This window comes from Equus asinus, unplaced genomic scaffold (assembly GCF_041296235.1).
Source record: "Equus asinus isolate D_3611 breed Donkey unplaced genomic scaffold, EquAss-T2T_v2 contig_184, whole genome shotgun sequence".
NCBI classification, from domain to species: domain Eukaryota; kingdom Metazoa; phylum Chordata; class Mammalia; order Perissodactyla; family Equidae; genus Equus; species Equus asinus.
This window is the reverse complement of record NW_027224832.1, coordinates 17,501-35,756: the sequence shown is the minus strand read 5'-3', so window position 1 is coordinate 35,756 and position 18,256 is coordinate 17,501.

Sequence of the window (18,256 nt, the reverse complement as noted above, 5' to 3'; positions counted from 1 at the left end):
AGAAAAAAAACACAAGGGCGTGCAGACCTGGCAAAAAAGCAACAGTGAGAAATCTACCCTCTGAAACCGACGAAGATGGACAACAGAGGCTAGCTCAGGTGGCAATTTTTAAGGAAAAATAAAAGGAAGTGCGTGGAGACCTGGGGAAAAAGCAACACGGAGAAATCTACCCTCTAGAACTGAGAAAGAAGCGCAACAGAGGCTAGCTCAGGTGGCAATCTTTAAGCAAAAAAAATAAGATAAAAAAATACAATGGCGAGGAGACCCGGTGAAAAAGCAACCCTGAAAAAGGTACCCTCTGAAACTGAGGAAGCAGGGCAACAGTGCCTAGCTCAGGTGACAATCTTTAAGCAAAAGAAACACACAAGGGCGTGGGGAGCTGGCGAAAAGGCAACACTGAGAAATCCACCCTCTGAAACGGACGAAGATGGGCAACAGAGGCTAGCTCAGGTGGCAATCTTTAAGCAAAAGAAACACACAAGGGCGTGGAGACCTGGGGAAAAAGCAACACGGAGAAATCCACCCTCTGAAACTGAGGAAGATGGGCAAGAGAGGCTACCTCAGGTGGCAATCCTTAAGCAAAAACAAAGCACAAAGGCGTGGAGCCCTGGGGACAAAGCAACCCTGAAATATCTACCCTCTGAAACTGAGGAACATGGGCAAGAGAGGCTAGCTCAGGTGGCAATCGTTAAGCAAAAACAAAACACAAAGGCGTGGAGACCTGGGGAAAAAGCAACCCTGAAATATCTACCCTCTGAAACTGAGGAAGATGGGCAAGAGAGGCTGGCTTCAGGTGGCAAACGTTAAGCAAAAGAAACACACAAGGGCGTGGAGACCTGGGGAAACAGCAACACGGAGATATCGACCCTCTGAAACTCAGGAAGATGGGCAAGAGAGGCTAGCTCAGGTGGCAATCGTTAAGCAAAAACAAAACCCAAAGGCGTGGAGACCTGGGGAAAAAGCAACCCTGAAATATCTACCCTCTGAAACTGAGGAAGATGGGCAAGAGAGGCTGGCTTCAGGTGGCAATCTTTAAGCAAAAGAAACACACAAGGGCGTGGGGAGCTGGGGAAAAGGCAACACTGAGAAATCCACCCTCTGAAACGGACGAAGATGGGCAACAGAGGCTAGCTCAGGTGGCAATCGTTAAGCAAAAGAAACACACAAGGGCGTGGAGGCCTGGGGAAAAAGCAACACGGAGAAATCCACCCTCTGAAACTGAGGGACATGGGCAAAAGAAGCTAGCTCAGGTTGCAACCTTTAAGCAGAAAAAAAACACAAGGGCGTGCAGACCTGGCAAAAAAGCCACAGTGAGAAATCTACCCTCTGAAACCGACGAAGATGGACAACAGAGGCTAGCTCAGGTGGCAATTTTTAAGGAAAAATAAAAGGAAGTGCGTGGAGACCTGGGGAAAAAGCAACACGGAGAAATCTACCCTCTAGAACTGAGAAAGAAGCGCAACAGAGGCTAGCTCAGGTGGCAATCTTTAAGCAAAAAAAATAAGATAAAAAAATACAATGGCGAGGAGACCCGGTGAAAAAGCAACCCTGAAAAAGGTACCCTCTGAAACTGAGGAAGCAGGGCAACAGTGCCTAGCTCAGGTGACAATCTTTAAGCAAAAGAAACACACAAGGGCGTGGGGAGCTGGCGAAAAGGCAACACTGAGAAATCCACCCTCTGAAACGGACGAAGATGGGCAACAGAGGCTAGCTCAGGTGGCAATCTTTAAGCAAAAGAAACACACAAGGGCGTGGAGACCTGGGGAAAAAGCAACACGGAGAAATCCACCCTCTGAAACTGAGGAAGATGGGCAAGAGAGGCTACCTCAGGTGGCAATCCTTAAGCAAAAACAAAGCACAAAGGCGTGGAGCCCTGGGGACAAAGCAACCCTGAAATATCTACCCTCTGAAACTGAGGAACATGGGCAAGAGAGGCTAGCTCAGGTGGCAATCGTTAAGCAAAAACAAAACACAAAGGCGTGGAGACCTGGGGAAAAAGCAACCCTGAAATATCTACCCTCTGAAACTGAGGAAGATGGGCAAGAGAGGCTGGCTTCAGGTGGCAATCTTTAAGCAAAAGAAACACACAAGGGCGTGGAGGCCTGGGGAAAAAGCAACACGGAGAAATCCACCCTCTGAAACGGACGAAGATGGGCAACAGAGGCTAGCTCAGGTGGCAATCGTTAAGCAAAAGAAACACACAAGGGCGTGGAGGCCTGGGGAAAAAGCAACACGGAGAAATCCACCCTCTGAAACTGAGGGACATGGGCAAAAGAAGCTAGCTCAGGTTGCAACCTTTAAGCAGAAAAAAAACACAAGGGCGTGCAGACCTGGCAAAAAAGCAACAGTGAGAAATCTACCCTCTGAAACCGACGAAGATGGACAACAGAGGCTAGCTCAGGTGGCAATTTTTAAGGAAAAATAAAAGGAAGTGCGTGGAGACCTGGGGAAAAAGCAACACGGAGAAATCTACCCTCTAGAACTGAGAAAGAAGCGCAACAGAGGCTAGCTCAGGTGGCAATCTTTAAGCAAAAAAAATAAGATAAAAAAATACAATGGCGAGGAGACCCGGTGAAAAAGCAACCCTGAAAAAGGTACCCTCTGAAACTGAGGAAGCAGGGCAACAGTGCCTAGCTCAGGTGACAATCTTTAAGCAAAAGAAACACACAAGGGCGTGGGGAGCTGGCGAAAAGGCAACACTGAGAAATCCACCCTCTGAAACGGACGAAGATGGGCAACAGAGGCTAGCTCAGGTGGCAATCTTTAAGCAAAAGAAACACACAAGGGCGTGGAGACCTGGGGAAAAAGCAACACGGAGAAATCCACCCTCTGAAACTGAGGAAGATGGGCAAGAGAGGCTACCTCAGGTGGCAATCCTTAAGCAAAAACAAAGCACAAAGGCGTGGAGCCCTGGGGACAAAGCAACCCTGAAATATCTACCCTCTGAAACTGAGGAACATGGGCAAGAGAGGCTAGCTCAGGTGGCAATCGTTAAGCAAAAACAAAACCCAAAGGCGTGGAGACCTGGGGAAAAAGCAACCCTGAAATATCTACCCTCTGAAACTGAGGAAGATGGGCAAGAGAGGCTGGCTTCAGGTGGCAATCGTTAAGCAAAAGAAACACACAAGGGCGTGGAGGCCTGGGGAAAAAGCAACACGGAGAAATCCACCCTCTGAAACTGAGGGACATGGGCAAAAGAAGCTAGCTCAGGTTGCAACCTTTAAGCAGAAAAAAAACACAAGGGCGTGCAGACCTGGCAAAAAAGCAACAGTGAGAAATCTACCCTCTGAAACCGACGAAGATGGACAACAGAGGCTAGCTCAGGTGGCAATTTTTAAGGAAAAATAAAAGGAAGTGCGTGGAGACCTGGGGAAAAAGCAACACGGAGAAATCTACCCTCTAGAACTGAGAAAGAAGCGCAACAGAGGCTAGCTCAGGTGGCAATCTTTAAGCAAAAAAAATAAAATAAAAAAATACAATGGCGAGGAGACCCGGTGAAAAAGCAACCCTGAAAAAGGTACCCTCTGAAACTGAGGAAGCAGGGCAACAGTGCCTAGCTCAGGTGACAATCTTTAAGCAAAAGAAACACACAAGGGCGTGGGGAGCTGGCGAAAAGGCAACACTGAGAAATCCACCCTCTGAAACGGACGAAGATGGGCAACAGAGGCTAGCTCAGGTGGCAATCTTTAAGCAAAAGAAACACACAAGGGCGTGGAGACCTGGGGAAAAAGCAACACGGAGAAATCCACCCTCTGAAACTGAGGAAGATGGGCAAGAGAGGCTACCTCAGGTGGCAATCCTTAAGCAAAAACAAAGCACAAAGGCGTGGAGCCCTGGGGACAAAGCAACCCTGAAATATCTACCCTCTGAAACTGAGGAACATGGGCAAGAGAGGCTAGCTCAGGTGGCACTCGTTAAGCAAAAACAAAACACAAAGGCGTGGAGACCTGGGGAAAAAGCAACCCTGAAATATCTACCCTCTGAAACTGAGGAAGATGGGCAAGAGAGGCTGGCTTCAGGTGGCAATCTTTAAGCAAAAGAAACACACAAGGGCGTGGGGAGCTGGGGAAAAGGCAACACTGAGAAATCCACCCTCTGAAACGGACGAAGATGGGCAACAGAGGCTAGCTCAGGTGGCAATCGTTAAGCAAAAACAAAACCCAAAGGCGTGGAGACCTGGGGAAAAAGCAACCCTGAAATATCTACCCTCTGAAACTGAGGAAGATGGGCAAGAGAGGCTACCTCAGGTGGCAATCCTTAAGCAAAAACAAAGCACAAAGGCGTGGAGCCCTGGGGACAAAGCAACCCTGAAATATCTACCCTCTGAAACTGAGGAACATGGGCAAGAGAGGCTAGCTCAGGTGGCACTCGTTAAGCAAAAACAAAACACAAAGGCGTGGAGACCTGGGGAAAAAGCAACCCTGAAATATCTACCCTCTGAAACTGAGGAAGATGGGCAAGAGAGGCTGGCTTCAGGTGGCAATCGTTAAGCAAAAACAAAACACAAAGGCGTGGAGACCTGGGGAAAAAGCAACCCTGAAATATCTACCCTCTGAAACTGAGGAAGATAGGCAAGAGAGGCTGGCTTCAGGTGGCAATCTTTAAGCAAAAGAAACACACAAGGGCGTGGGGAGCTGGGGAAAAGGCAACACTGAGAAATCCACCCTCTGAAACGGACGAAGATGGGCAACAGAGGCTAGCTCAGGTGGCAATCGTTAAGCAAAAGAAACACACAAGGGCGTGGAGGCCTGGGGAAAAAGCAACACGGAGAAATCCACCCTCTGAAACTGAGGAACATGGGCGAAAGAAGCTAGCTCAGGTTGCAACCTTTAAGCAGAAAAAAAACACAAGGGCGTGCAGACCTGGCAAAAAAGCAACAGTGAGAAATCTACCCTCTGAAACCGACGAAGATGGACAACAGAGGCTAGCTCAGGTGGCAATTTTTAAGGAAAAATAAAAGGAAGTGCGTGGAGACCTGGGGAAAAAGCAACACGGAGAAATCTACCCTCTAGAACTGAGAAAGAAGCGCAACAGAGGCTAGCTCAGGTGGCAATCTTTAAGCAAAAAAAATAAAATAAAAAAATACAATGGCGAGGAGACCCGGTCAAAAAGCAACCCTGAAAAAGGTACCCTCTGAAACTGAGGAAGCAGGGCAACAGTGCCTAGCTCAGGTGACAATCTTTAAGCAAAAGAAACACACAAGGGCGTGGGGAGCTGGCGAAAAGGCAACACTGAGAAATCCACCCTCTGAAACGGACGAAGATGGGCAACAGAGGCTAGCTCAGGTGGCAATCTTTAAGCAAAAGAAACACACAAGGGCGTGGAGACCTGGGGAAAAAGCAACACGGAGAAATCCACCCTCTGAAACTGAGGAAGATGGGCAAGAGAGGCTACCTCACGTGGCAATCCTTAAGCAAAAACAAAGCACAAAGGCGTGGAGCCCTGGGGACAAAGCAACCCTGAAATATCTACCCTCTGAAACTGAGGAACATGGGCAAGAGAGGCTAGCTCAGGTGGCACTCGTTAAGCAAAAACAAAACACAAAGGCGTGGAGACCTGGGGAAAAAGCAACCCTGAAATATCTACCCTCTGAAACTGAGGAAGATGGGCAAGAGAGGCTGGCTTCAGGTGGCAATCTTTAAGCAAAAGAAACACACAAGGGCGTGGAGGCCTGGGGAAAAAGCAACACGGAGAAATCCACCCTCTGAAACTGAGGGACATGGGCAAAAGAAGCTAGCTCAGGTTGCAACCTTTAAGCAGAAAAAAAACACAAGGGCGTGCAGACCTGGCAAAAAAGCAACAGTGAGAAATCTACCCTCTGAAACCGACGAAGATGGACAACAGAGGCTAGCTCAGGTGGCAATTTTTAAGGAAAAATAAAAGGAAGTGCGTGGAGACCTGGGGAAAAAGCAACACGGAGAAATCTACCCTCTAGAACTGAGAAAGAAGCGCAACAGAGGCTAGCTCAGGTGGCAATCTTTAAGCAAAAAAAATAAGATAAAAAAATACAATGGCGAGGAGACCCGGTCAAAAAGCAACCCTGAAAAAGGTACCCTCTGAAACTGAGGAAGCAGGGCAACAGTGCCTAGCTCAGGTGACAATCTTTAAGCAAAAGAAACACACAAGGGCGTGGGGAGCTGGCGAAAAGGCAACACTGAGAAATCCACCCTCTGAAACGGACGAAGATGGGCAACAGAGGCTAGCTCAGGTGGCAATCTTTAAGCAAAAGAAACACACAAGGGCGTGGAGACCTGGGGAAAAAGCAACACGGAGAAATCCACCCTCTGAAACTGAGGAAGATGGGCAAGAGAGGCTACCTCAGGTGGCAATCCTTAAGCAAAAACAAAGCACAAAGGCGTGGAGCCCTGGGGACAAAGCAACCCTGAAATATCTACCCTCTGAAACTGAGGAACATGGGCAAGAGAGGCTAGCTCAGGTGGCACTCGTTAAGCAAAAACAAAACCCAAAGGCGTGGAGACCTGGGGAAAAAGCAACCCTGAAATATCTACCCTCTGAAACTGAGGAAGATGGGCAAGAGAGGCTGGCTTCAGGTGGCAATCTTTAAGCAAAAGAAACACACAAGGGCGTGGGGAGCTGGGGAAAAGGCAACACTGAGAAATCCACCCTCTGAAACTGAGGAACATGGGCAAAAGAAGCTAGCTCAGGTTGCAACCTTTAAGCAGAAAAAAAACACAAGGGCGTGCAGACCTGGCAAAAAAGCAACAGTGAGAAATCTACCCTCTGAAACCGACGAAGATGGACAACAGAGGCTAGCTCAGGTGGCAATTTTTAAGGAAAAATAAAAGGAAGTGCGTGGAGACCTGGGGAAAAAGCAACACGGAGAAATCTACCCTCTAGAACTGAGAAAGAAGCGCAACAGAGGCTAGCTCAGGTGGCAATCTTTAAGCAAAAAAAATAAAATAAAAAAATACAATGGCGAGGAGACCCGGTCAAAAAGCAACCCTGACAAAGGTACCCTCTGAAACTGAGGAAGCAGGGCCACAGTGCCTAGCTCAGGTGACAATCTTTAAGCAAAAGAAACACACAAGGGCGTGGGGAGCTGGCGAAAAGGCAACACTGAGAAATCCACCCTCTGAAACGGAGGAAGATGGGCAACAGAGGCTACCTCAGGTGGCAATCGTTAAGCCAAAGAAACACACAAGGGTGTGGAGACCTGGGGAAAAAGCAACACGGAGAAATCCACCCTCTGAAACTGACGAACATGGGCAAAAGAAGCTAGCTCAGGTTGCAGCCTTCAAGCAGAAAAAAAAAAGACGCAAGGGCGTGGAGAGCTGGCGAAAAAGCAACACTGAGAAATCTACCCTCTGAAACCGAAGAAGATGGGCAACAGAGGCTAGCTCAGGTGGCAATCTTTAAGCAAAAAAATAAAAAATAAAAAAATACAATGGCGAGGAGACCCGGTCAAAAAGCAACCCTGAAAAAGGTACCCTCTGAAACTGAGGAAGCAGCGCAACAGTGCCTAGCTCAGGTGACAATCTTTAAGCAAAAAAAAAAAACAAAAAACAAAAAACAAAAAACAAAACCCACAATGGAGTGGAGACCCGGGGGAAATCAACACTGAAAAATACAAAAAGAATGGAAGACCAATAGACAGAGCAGGCACTTTCACCTGGGGTGGAGGAGGTACGCATGGATGACCGATAAGCGCATGAAAAGATGTGAGCTGTTCCCTGGAAAAGCAAGTGAGAAAATTAGAGGGAGACATTGTGGGGACACATGGGTGAGACTGCCTTCTTCCAAATACCGGAACAGGATCAAACTGCTAGTCAGGTCGCGGAGAAGCCAAGTCAGTCACTCACGCCTCACTGGTGGTGAAGGGAAACGGTATGGCCTCTGTGAAAAAGGGCGTGGCGGGTTCCAAAACTGACACGCCGCGGAAACAACCACCGAAAGTGGCAACCTACATAAGCCTTTGGTGTATCTTGCCTCCTAAGAGCGTCTGTATGTAGCTGGAGCCTTGGGTCATTAAGGCTTCCACAGTGATCTGTGGTGGGTGGGTGGGGGGGGGCCTTGGGCCTTGGGGGTCTCCGCTGGACCTCCAGGAAGTCAGCTTTTGTGGAGTCCCGTGAGTCCTTCCAGGGAGGGAGGCATCCAACCCGAGGGTGGTCTGGAGGGCACCACTCCCACCACTCCCGGGGGCTGGGGCGGGGGGCGGGGTGGGGGCTGCGGCCACGTTCCTGTTCATTCACACAGAATCCGGGGCATGAATGTTCTTAGCAGCTCTGTTCCACACAGCCCCACACTGGAAACCACACAGACGTCCTGCGAGTCCCATCCCTTGCTCATGTCGCCGGGGCTCCGGAGGAGGGCCACTCTGTAAAAGCGGCCGCCAGATGGCGCCCAACGACCGGCGCGGAGGGGTCAGCGGGAGGGAACCGGGTCACCAGCCAGCGAGAGTGCACAGCCTGAGCCCACCGCCGGGTCAGGTCTCTCTCTGCCTCTGTCTCTGTCTCTGTCTCTCTCTGTCTCTGTCTCTGTCTCTGTCTCTCTCTGTCTCTCTCTCTCTCTCTTTCTCTCTGGGCCCGCTTGGGGCGGCCGGGAGGTCACCACGTGAGGCCCCAGGGTGTCCACCTCGGAGCTCCCAGGCAGCACAGGGCAACCCTGGGTGCAGAAGGAGGTGTTGGAAAATCGGCGGGGAGGGGGGTGGGGTGGGTGGGCTTGCCAGGAAGGGGACAGACTCCCCACGTGACTTCTGGGCCGGGCCGGGCGCGGGGCTGCCGGCTGGCTGACGCGGACAGAGGTGGAAAAGTCCCCGGAGATGCCACGGGGCAGGCCGGGGCTGCCGGCCCCCGCTTCCCGGAGCGGCCCGAGCACTTCCCGGGCTCCCGGGAGGACTTAGAAAATCACGGCGGGGTGGGGGGTGGGGGTCGCTGTCAAACCGAAACCATGCACGTCATCAGAGAAGGACCGTGACGACGGAGGAATTGTCCGCAGTCTGTCAGGAATTGTGTGCAGCCTGTCACTTCCGGCCCAGAGGGTCTCTCTAAGGCAGACGGACAGACAGAGCCCACAAGTCGTAGAGGAAAGGACCGAGCCGCTTGGCCGCGGAAAAGTTTACAACACAAAACAGGTCTCCCTCCGCACGGGGCCACAGCAAAGCCCAAAGACGACACACGGGGGGGGGGGAGCATGGGTGCAGATGCACGTGTGGTGATAAGAATATGGATTTCAGCAGGGCTTCCCGTCCTCATCAACAAGCAGAAGCACCCAAATGGTGGGGGTTGGGGGGCAGAGACCTCACAGCCATTCCCTCCACAAATCGAGTTCCCCGGGACATCCTCACAGCGCCGTGCTGTGAGTGTGTGTGGGTGTTTAAAATGGAGTAAATGTGGACGTGGAACTGCTCCGTGAAACCAAAATAACAACAGTCGTAGATCTTCTTTGGTCATTTAGAAAATTCTTTTTTTTTTTTTTTTCCCCAGCGGTGCACGTATTTCCCTTCCAAAAAAGAAGAACGGGAAAGGAGATGTTAAAGGCAAGCAGAGAGAGGAAAACTGTTGCAAAACAAAAGCTGAGCTCCCGTCCGAGGGAGGCCTCCTCCATTGGAGGCCTAGGAAATCATTCTGACAAAATGGAGGATCTCTGTCTTTGGTGTCGATTCCCTCAGAGGTCAAGAGAAACCTTTTCCAATGTCTTTATCAGGAGGAGACTAGAAGTTAGAGAAAAGTATCCTTTCGGGAGTGAGAAAAACAAATTCTGATTTTGCATCAGCTTCCCTCCGATCTTGAAACTCATTGACTTGATTCCATTCTGTCGACGGAAATAATCCGGAACCAATCTATCCGTGAAAATCGGGGTGCGTTTATTCTGAGCTAAAATGTGAGGACTGTGGCCCGGGGCCTTTCTTCCCGAAGGAAGAGAGGGTGCCCGGGAAGTGGGGTGTACAGAGTGCTTCTAGACCCCCAGAGAGGACGTTTCACATAGGATCGAAAGGTCCCTTGGATGATAGTCGCGAGACTGCTCTGTCGGCACAGCGATCGACAGACACTGCTGGGTGGCAGGTCGGTTGTCTGGGCCTGGGTGGTCACAGGGGAGCCGGATGGTCAAAGGTGAGCGCAACCATCCGCTCCTAGCCTAAGGAAAGATGCCTCTCCTTAAGGAAAGGCCCGAGCACGGGGAAGCTGCTCCTTTCCCTTAAGGGCATTGGTTCTTGCCGTAGGAAATGTGTAAAGCGGATCTACGATGCGATGCGTGCTCGACGGCCACGTCAGGCCCTTTTCGAAAAACACTGTCAGGCCGAATTAGGCCGACACCCAATGGCTTCCTCATAGACTCCCATAGATCCTATCGCTCGCCATTTCTATCTGTCCACTCGTTCCAATTTTAGGCCACTTGACCACGAACAGGCCTTTTTCTCAGATTATTTTCCCCGTGAAACTTTGATCACCTTTTCACAGACAAAACGATCTTTACTTTTTAGGCCCTCTTGCCTGAAGGCAGCCATCTCACTTTCCTTGAACACAAAGATGTTTCCCATATTCACTTTTAGTGGCTTTTTGTTTTGTTTTGTTTTGTTTTGAGGACGATGAGCCCTGAGCTAACTGCTGCCAATCCTCCTCTTTTTGCCGAGGAAGGCTGGCCCTGAGCTCACCTCCGTGCCCATCTTCCTCTATTTCATATGTGGGACGCCTACCACCACGTGGCTCGCCCAGCGGTGCCACGTCCACCCCCGGGATCCGAACTGGCGAACCCCGGGCCGGCGAAGCGGAACAGGCACACTTAACCAGCGCGCCACCGGGCCGGCCTAGTGGCTTTCATCGCATTTGTTAAGTAGATTTTTTTAACCCTCACGAACCTTAATTTTGGTGAAAACTAAGAAGCCAGCAATTAGGAACTGTCCTTCCCATGAGCATTCCGTCGCTTGGCCAATTTCTAAACACTTGGCCACTTTTAGAAACATGGGATTTCATAGGTTTATCTTTTCCTTCGCTTTATTTGATTTCATCTCACTTTAGTTTTTGGGTGAGGAAGATCGGCCCTCACAGAGCTAACGCCTGTTGCCAATCTTCCGTTTTTGTTTTCTTTTCCCCCCCTCCCGATTTTTCTCCCCCAATCCCCCCCATGACATAGTTGTCTATCTTAGTTGAGGGCCCTTCCAGTTGTGGCATGTGGGACGCCGCCTCCACACGGCCCGACGAGCGGTGCCGTGTCCGTGCCGTGCCCGGGATCTGAACCGGCAAAACCCTGGGCCGCCGAAGGGGAGCTTGTGAACTTAACCACTCGGCCACGGGGCCGCCCCCGTCCGTGGACTTTTTTATCACCTGATTTCACCTCGCAAAACTTCAAAGCTTCAAGTTATCAGAGAGGTTTGGGAAGTTGTTTTTATTAATTTAATTAATTTATTTTTCGAGGAAGACGAGCCCCGAGCTGACACCTGCTGCCAATTCTCCTCTTTTTGCCCCGGGAGAGTGGTCCCGAGCTAACATCCGTGCCCATCCCCCTCCCCTTGATAGGCGGGACGCTGACCACAGCGTGGCTCGCCAAGCGGCGCCACGTCCGCACCCTGGATCCGAACCTGCGAACCCCTGGCTGACAAAACGGAACGTGCGAACTTAACCGCTGTGCCGCCGGGCTGGCCCTTCGGGAAGTTATTTTCAGGACACGGGCCATAAACTAGAATCACCGCTACAGGTTTATCGGAGCGACATCAGCGTTCGTGGTGGATTGAGTCGTCCCCTCTGTCTCTCCCCTCCAGGGCACAACCAAAGGGACGTCTATCGACCCACCCACCAAGGATTCCCCCCCCCCCCCCGCACGGCACAGCAGGATGCCTGAGAGATCCACGCAGCCCTACAGCGGCAAGTCACATTCGCACAGTCAAAATTCAATGGCAGAGACAAAACGTTAAGGTCAGTGAGAGGGAAGAGAATAACCGGCCCAGGAGCAACGGTGTGAAGAACACGGAGAAGACGGGTCCTAGACGCCGGGGTCCCCGGAGCAGCGATTTCATCAGAGGCCCGCAAACGTCCACGATCTCCACACCACGTTTATGGCCGACTGCGTGCGTGGGTCCTTTGGAATCGACCAGGCTACCGTCCGGGCCACTTTGGGACATCGTGTCCAGCTGCCCCGAGCGGTGGAGCTGTCGTTCAAGTGTAAGATGGGGCCCGTCCGGGGAGAGAATGGGGACGGGGAAAGGGAGGCCGCGGGAAGTCACAGAGTCTGAGGTGTTCGGGGGAGACTGACTCTTCTGAAGTGGAGGTGGTAGAAGGAGAGCAGCAGGATTTTTGGATTTTTGTTCCCTCTGTTAGGTATCTGGGTCCGGAGGAGAGTGGGGCGGGGGGGGGGGGCGGGTGGTGGTGGTGGTGGTGGGTGTGAGGCTGAGGCGGGGCTGGTGTTTCCTTTCCGAGTCAGGTGGAAGAGCTCCTCCAGTGGAGGTTTTTAGACAAGGGGTCTGGTCTGGCAGGATGGGAGGTTGCGGGTTGAGCCACAGGGGAATCTGTCGTAGCTCAGACTCGGGCCTTTGAAGAAATAGACAGAGAGAGGAGTTTTGCTCTGTCTGTCACCGCAGCCGGCACCTCAGGAGCAACAACAGGAGGCTTCCCGAATGAGTGAAGGGGCAGGAGCCAGCGTGCCCCGTGCCTCTCTCAGCCCTGCGCCGGCAGGGAAGGAAGCAGGCAGGCAGGCCTCAGGGCTACTCCCGTCCTACTGCCCGGTGGTCCCTGTCCCGGCCCCGCCCCCACTCTCCCCCTGACCCTCACCGCTCCCCAGCCCTCTTCTCAGCCAGAGAGGCGATGGGGGGGGGGGGCGGTGCGGTCCCAGAACAAGTTTCCTCTCATCCGCCATCATCTTGCCACCCTGACGACTTGGCCTGAGATCCGGCCTAGGCTGTACCCGTGTGTGGTTTTCCTGTGGACAAGGGGGCCGGTTCACCATTTCGGAAGAAACCCCTAGCCTTCCACTGCCGAGTCGCCAGCCTGGGAGGGGGGAGGGGGGAGGGGGGAGGGGAGGTCAGGCCCATTCATTCCGATGGGCCTGGCGTCAGGGCTTCATTCAAGTGCAGGAAGCTCTCTCCCATGGCCTCGGGCTTTTTTCCATTGAACGGCTTTCTTCAATTCCCCCACCCTTAGGCCGCAGTCCACCAAGGGCCGGGAGGCAGGGAGGGGAGATGTTGGGGCAGGGTGGCTGTCTGAGAAACTCGCCTCATCTGGGGCAGAAAGAGTGCCCCCCTCCTTTCTCTAACCCTACTAGACTGCTTGAGGATCACGGACGGTTTGGCTCATCGATGAGCCCTGCGTTATGGGCCCGGCAAGCAAACTCCTAACGGGCAACCCGCCGCTCTAGGCGTGTGTGGGTTTTTTGATCTTTCACCTTCAAGTTCGCACGACATCGGTCCGTGTCCCCCGCCCCGGCTTCCCATGGGAAATCCTCCGTCTCTTTCCACAGACTCACTGGCGACTTCACACAGTGCCTGCCTCCTCCTCCTTAGGAAGGAAGGAAGGAAGGAAGGAAGGAAGGAAGGAAGGAAGGAAGGAAGGAAGGGAGGGGCTGACCCCGTGGCCGAGCGGTTGAGTTTGCACGCTCCGCTTCAGCGGCCCGGGGCTTGGAAGGTTCGGATCCTGGGCTCGGACACGGCACCGCTCATCAAACCACGCTGAGGTGGCGTCCCACACGGCAGAACCAGAGGGACCCTCAAAGAGAATATAGAACTAGGTACTGGGGTGCTCTGGGGAGAAGAAGAAGAAGGAGGAGGAATAAAAAGAAAAGAAAAGATTGGCAATGAGCTCGGGTGCCAGTCTTTAAAAAAAAAAAAAAAAAAGAGGAAGAAAGATGGACAAACAGGAACGAATCCCACTGACGGCACCTCCAAATGGTGGGGGGCAGGGGGGTGGGGGGGGTGGGGAGTGGCATCATCGGGCCAAGGGTGACTCTAAGCGTGATCCCGCGGTTGTGTTATTTGACATTTTATCGAATCGATTTATTATTTTATTTTTGAGGAAGATGAGCCCTGAGCGAACATCTGCCACCAATCCTCCTCTGTCGGCCGAGGAAGACTGGCCCTGAGCTGACATCCGTGCCCATCCCCCTCTACTTTCCAGGTGGGACGCCTGCCACAGCGTGGCTCGCCAAGCGGTGCCGGGTCCTGCGCCCGGGATCCGGACCGGCGAACCCGGGGCCGGCGGAGCAGAACGTGCGAACTTCACCGCCGCGCCACCGGGCCGGCCCCCGGAGTTGTTTTGAAAATCCAGTAAGGGGCTGGCCCCGTGGCCGAGTGGTTAAGTTCGCGCGCTCCGCTGCAGGCAGCCCAGTGTTTCATCGGTTCGTTCGGATCCCGGGCGCGGACACGGCACTGCTCATCAAACCACGCTGAGGCGGCGTCCCACATACCACCGCTAGAAGGACCCACCGCGAAGAACACACAACTACGTACCGGGGGGCTTTGGGGAGAAAAAGGAAAGACAAAAAATAAAATCTTCCAAACTCCAATAAAACTTTGAGTGAAGACGACGAGGAGGATGCGAAACGTATCTCACGCCTCCGAGCCGAGCCGTCCGTTTAGGTTTAGGAAGGGGGACGAGGACCCTTTGTAAGCGACATCCCTTTTTAAGCACCATTCTAAACCACAGAACAGAACTCCCTCTCCTCGACCCGGAGCGAGGAGGTTCCTGGGTGTGTCAGAGAGGGTCACGTCCTCTGCAGCACGAACGAACCGCCAGGGTTCGGCCACGGGAAAGAATTTCTTCCTCTCCAGGGGGACTAAAAGTCACCGACGGCAGCGGGCGTAGGTGCTATCCTTCCCGTCCAGGAAAGGCAGGGAGAACTTCAGCCGTGAAGAGAAGGAGGTCTTCCTCACTCCCCGTTTTGGGAGGGCCCCTTTGGCAGGGGAGTTTTGTCTCCTGATTTCAAGTCAGGAAGAAAAGAGAGAGAGAGAGAGAGAGAGAGAGAGAGAGAGAGAGTGTGTGTCCTTCTCGTGCCAGGTCGGTCTGAGGGGGACCTCCTCTGGTTTCCTCCCTTCCCAGGGAACGCCGTTCGCTCCTTCTTCTAGAAAAAGCTCCCAAAGCACCACCGCCCAGGATGGTCGACCTACGCCCATCGTCCCTCCTTTCCCAATCATTTCTACCGCGACAGAGGGACAGAGGCCCCTGCCCCATCCCCATCCCCACCCCCACCCCCATCGCCTGCCTCCTTGATGGCCAAAGGAGCTGCCTCTGAGAATGGAACGGGGCTTGGAAACCTTCTAGAGGGGTGACTCTCACCTGCCTGCCTGCTGGGAAAAGCACCACGCTGTCCATCGGACTGCTCTTTTGGGCAAACGTAGGCGTGCCACATAGCGATCGACAGCTATGGCGGGGGGGGGGGGGGCGGGGTGGCGTGGTGGTGCCCAGGATCCACGACACGTGACGGCTGCGGAGCACGACAGCCCTAAGACCTTGAGGGAGACGGGGTGGCGCGTGAATCCTTTCGGAACGAGAACGACAGGAAACGCTGACGGGGACGTGTTCTCCTCTCGAGAACACACCAACGCCTCGCACGGTGTCTGACCCGGGGTGCCTCTGACTTTTGTCATCAGAGACGATCCTCTCGACCGCCCCTCACGCTTTGGGGAAAAGGGGAGAGGGACTCGGTAGCACGGGAAAAGCCATCCATCCGCCCTTCCTTTCCGTCTTCACGGCTCCTTCTCGTGGAAAACGAGGAAGCCGTCCGGAGGAACGGAACACTGACCCGGGCCAAAGCGTGGCCCAGCCTGAGCCTCCAAAACCTTCTGCTAAGTGAGAGGTGCCAGACATCCAAGGCGACCTACGTTGCGATTCCACACAGAGGAGAGAGCTAGAACGGTCCAACCCTAGAGGGCGACAGCAGATGGCGGCGGCGGCGGCGGCGGCAGCGGTGGTGGTGATCGTGGTGGGGCAGATCCGGGAGTGGGGCCGTTTTTTCTTTCGGGGGGAGGGGATGGAAACGGAAACCTTCTGGAAATAGATAGCCATGACGGATGCGCCACCTTGGGGAGAGAGACTCCCGAAGGCCACTGGCTTGTGCCCCGTGGAAAGGATGGATTCGGTGGGATGGGAATTCTACCTCCGTGTAGAGCGTGTGGTAAACCACGAGGTAGGTGGGTGGGTGGGTGGGTGGGTGGCCTCCCTGCCTCGCCTCCACCTAGACGTCCACACACAGAGACCGACGAGGGAGGGAGGGAGGGAGGGAGGGAGGGAGGGAGGGAGGGAGGGAGGGAGAGAGACAAGATGGACAGAGGCCGAGGCCGAGGCCGAGGCAGTGAGCGAGTAAGTGATCGACCCTGGCCATAGGGATTCCTCAGAGGGCGTCTCTTGGCTCCCCAAACGAAGAATGTGTGTGGAGATCGAGAAAGATCACCGACCTAGGAGAACCAGCAAGACTTCCTCACCCGCCAGAGAGCCGCTGGGCCCCTGCCGTCCCTGCCACCGCCACCCCTACCCCTCGCCTTTGGCAGCGACGCCAACGAAAGGCAGGCAGACGAGTGGGAGAGTCGTGTGGTGGTGTCCCCCAAGGAAGGTGGGTCCATGCCGACGAGCGGTCGTCGGCGTGTGGAAAAGCCAGAGGCGGGCTGACTAGAAGGAGGGCGTCCTGGAGGAAGGGGCCAGGGTGTGAGGGAGAGAGGCCTGTTCCTCTTCCCCTGTCGGTCCCAAGTCAGGGGCCCAAAGGAGGAAAGCTGTCCGTTCCTTTCCGACTCGGACGGTTCGGGCGGAACCGACCGATCCCCGCGGCGGCGCAGTCGGGGCTTTCTGGACCAGAACCCCTCTCTCTGTCGCCTTTCGACCACACGCACGCTTTAGAGGCCAAGGGAAAATGGATCGGGTCTCTCTGTCTCTCTCCCTAGAAAACAAGGGGCCGGGGGCCGAGCCCGTGGACGAACGGTCAAGTAGCGCCCCCCACCCCGGCCCCCGGCTTCGACGGCCCAGGTTTTCACCGGTTCGGATCCTGGGCGCAGCCCCAGACCCAGCATCGCCCTTCAAGCCACGCCGAGGCGGCGTCCCACATAGCAGAAACGCGAAAGACCTACCACTGGAACCTACAACTATGGACGGGACGGGACGGGACGGGGCGGGGCGGGGCGGGGCGGGGCGGGGGTGGGGGGGGCGGCTTTGGGGAGCAGGAAGAAAGAAAAAATAAAAGAAACACAAGGACGGTCATCGCGATAGTTCTTTCCACTTCCATCCATATGTTAACAGGACCCAAGTTTCCCGACCTCCATTTGGATGTATGTTAACTAAATGGAGAAGCTATTCAAAGGACTCCTCTAAAGAAGTCCACGTTCTTCTTTCTAAATGATAATGAAAATCATTGTCACCACCGCTCTTCCGACCCTCCATGTCCAGACGGCCTCCCGCCCCTCCCCTATCCCCAACTCCCGCCCCGCCCCGCGCCGACCCCCGACCCCGGCATTCTCCACGCCCACCTTTCCCTCTCCACTCCTACCCCCCCGTCCCCCGCCGCCCGGGACACCGCACCCCGCGCCCCCCCCCCCCAATCCAGGCCGGGCCACCTGGTCGACCTCCTCGAACACTATATAAGAGGATGCCGGGCAGCAGGTGGCGCCCGACAAGCGGCCTCCTCACAGGCCGGACGGATCAGCCTCGCGGGGGCGGGCGATGGGGAGGCGTTCGTCCAGGTCAGGTCAGGTCGGGGGAGGGAGGATGCCGCGCCGGCCGGCCTGGTGCGTGGCCTGGTCCCGATCCACCCCGCGTCTCGTTTCTCGGGCCGGGACGAGTACAGGCGGGGAGGCCGACTCGGTCACGGAAAGCGGCCTTGGGGAGGTTTTGGCGAACGTCCCTGTCCCGGGGCCGTCTGCCGACTAGGGGACGGAGTCCTCCTCCATGCTCCTTCTCGCCCCCAGTCGGGCGGGTTGTGGGTCGCGCGGTCGACTTGGCCATTTCCCCGGAGGCATCCTGCCTGCCGGGGCTCCCTCCCTCGGGCCGGTGCGAGCGGTCCTCGGGCGGCCCGGGAATTTGGGCCGCAGCGAACGAACGAACGAAGCCCGTCCCTCCTGCGTCGGCACCGATGAGACACAGCCCTGGTGGATGGAGCCGCTTTCCTCGGGTTTCCTTTTGCTTTCGGCCGCTGCTGCCACCAAACCTCCCTAAACGATAGGAATGAAAACGGGAACCGTTGGCATAATAAAAGCGTTTTGGTTGGCGTGTTTCTTGGCTTTTGGGGACTCGAGAGGTATGATGGATGATCTCCGATTGACATTGGGAAGGTCTATTTCATCCCAGTCGCACGAACCCCGAAAACGTGGCGGCTGGACGAGGGAGGGAGG